We start from the raw sequence: 1,885 nt of genomic DNA on the forward strand, positions 1-1,885 counted from the left end.
GCAGGCCCGCAGAGCCGGCGCGGTCCCACAGCCCCGGGTCCGCGGCGGGCAGGTGCTTCAGGCCAGCACGACGGCTGGCGGCGGGCCGGGTCTCCGACCCTCTTCCCCCGAGCGGCCGAGGGAGCGCAGCGGCAGCGCTTACCTGGCTCGTCCGGGGCGGCCGCGTTGGGCATGGCTCAGGGGCCCGGGGAGGAACTGGCTCCCCGGGGAAGGACCGGCTATTCCGAGGCAGCGGCAGCGGAAGGCAGGCTGCTCCGGGGCCTGTCAGTGCAGCAGCGGCATGGACGCCCACCCCGAGTTTCAGCACTACAGCGGGACCCCCATCCCAGTACCCTCCGCCCTCTTCCGCCGCCGCCGCCGCCGCCGTCGCCGCGGCCGCCTCCACCTCCTCCTCCGCGGAGACCCCCCGCCCACTCCACACACTCTCCCATCATGCAACGGGGGAACCGCTGCCGCTGATACGTCACTTCCGGGCGCAGGTAGCTAGGTCGGGGCCGGGTGCTGGTGGGTGCAGCGGGTGGAAGAGGACACTAGGGGAGTCAGTGTCACAGAACGCTCACCCCCGCGCAGGCGCTGTGGCGCCAAGCACCGGCCGCCATTTTAGGTGCGGGCAAACTGCCCTTTCCTTTTACTTGCCACAGTCTACGTAGAGTGGAGGACATAAGTCCGCCCTCCACCGCCCGCTGAGGCGGTGCTCCAGGCGAGGGACAAGCCCTCCTCTCCGCTTAACGTTCTGTTCAGAGCTGAGCTGAATCTTTCGCTTTCCAAATAAGATTATAGGTTTAGAGATATACAGCCAGATCTTTTACACCGAAAAAACCCTTGAGCAACATTCAGCAGCTTGCCCTTTTCGCCCCCAAACGACTTTCTCATTTACAGCCTAAGTCGCTTCCTCTTTTTTTTTTTTTTTTTATGAAAACCAACAGAACAGGAAACTGACAACAAATGACAAAGAAGTGATTGTCACACATCAAAATTAAGATGAGAAAGCAACATCCAAACTAGCAAATCATCTTCGACACAATACAAATAATAAACTGGAATTTTGCTAACGGGTGGAGATGGTGGTGTTTGTTTATTGTCCTTCAAATTAACTTCAGCATTTAAACACTTTTCTCTAACAAAGATCGTAACGCAGTGTGTTTCCATCGTTGGTCCGGAGCAGTTGTTCCCATGTGTTCTACCCGCTGCCCGTGACACCAGCCACTGTAAAAATCACACTAGAAGACTACCCCATTATTATTACTGTCTGAGAAACTGATCCGAGGCTTCTACCCCACAAATCAGGAGTCCTGCCAGGTCCTCATTTTGCCCGCATTTGCCAAACCTCTGCATCAATAATTTGAATAATTTAAAATAGTTCCCAAAGAGCAGAGCTCAGCAGATCTACAAAGAAACAAGGATGGAAAACACCCTTCGGCCGCAGAAAAGCGTCCACCCCTTTGAAGAGGAATTACATAAATCAGAGGAACGATAAGGACAATAGCAGTTCATCACGGTTTATCCCGCCTCTGCGACGTCCTCGACAGATTAACTAGAGCACAGAAGCAGACCCGATTTGTCTCTTTACATCTCAATCGCGGTAAAATATACAGAGACTGCATCACTTTAAATTGTAGTACCAATTGCTTTGTGATGATGCTGGATTTTTTGTTACTGCTCAGTCACCAAAGTGAGAAAAATCTGTATGGCTTGTCAAATTTACGTATTCCTATTGTATTTCGCCCCCTGCTGGCTTGGTTGGTGCGCAAAATTTTTTGAGAAGTGTATGTGTAACTACTGTATAAATGCCTACTGACCAGAAAGAAACAAAAATATTTGTGCGTGAGTGCTTGCATAAAATTTAGGACACAAATTGATTTTAGTTTTTTTGCTTTTTGTTTTT

At 51.9% G+C, this 1,885-nt stretch overlaps 1 protein-coding gene across 2 annotated transcripts in view; it reads right to left on the minus strand.

Moving 5' to 3' along the window:
* Positions 1–390, minus strand: part of Aftph (aftiphilin) — a 63,968-nt gene extending 63,578 nt beyond the window's left edge. The window contains exon 1 of one of the 2 annotated variants that reach the window (XM_005385699.2): positions 143–390. The gene's annotated coding sequence lies outside the window, so the exon portion shown is untranslated. The remainder of the gene's footprint in view (positions 1–142) is intronic. The other variant, XM_005385701.2, reaches the window with a different exon arrangement.
* Positions 391–1,885: the final 1,495 nt, after the last annotated feature.

This window comes from Chinchilla lanigera, unplaced genomic scaffold (genome assembly GCF_000276665.1).
Source record: "Chinchilla lanigera isolate Chin_1 unplaced genomic scaffold, ChiLan1.0 scaffold00023, whole genome shotgun sequence".
NCBI classification, from domain to species: domain Eukaryota; kingdom Metazoa; phylum Chordata; class Mammalia; order Rodentia; family Chinchillidae; genus Chinchilla; species Chinchilla lanigera.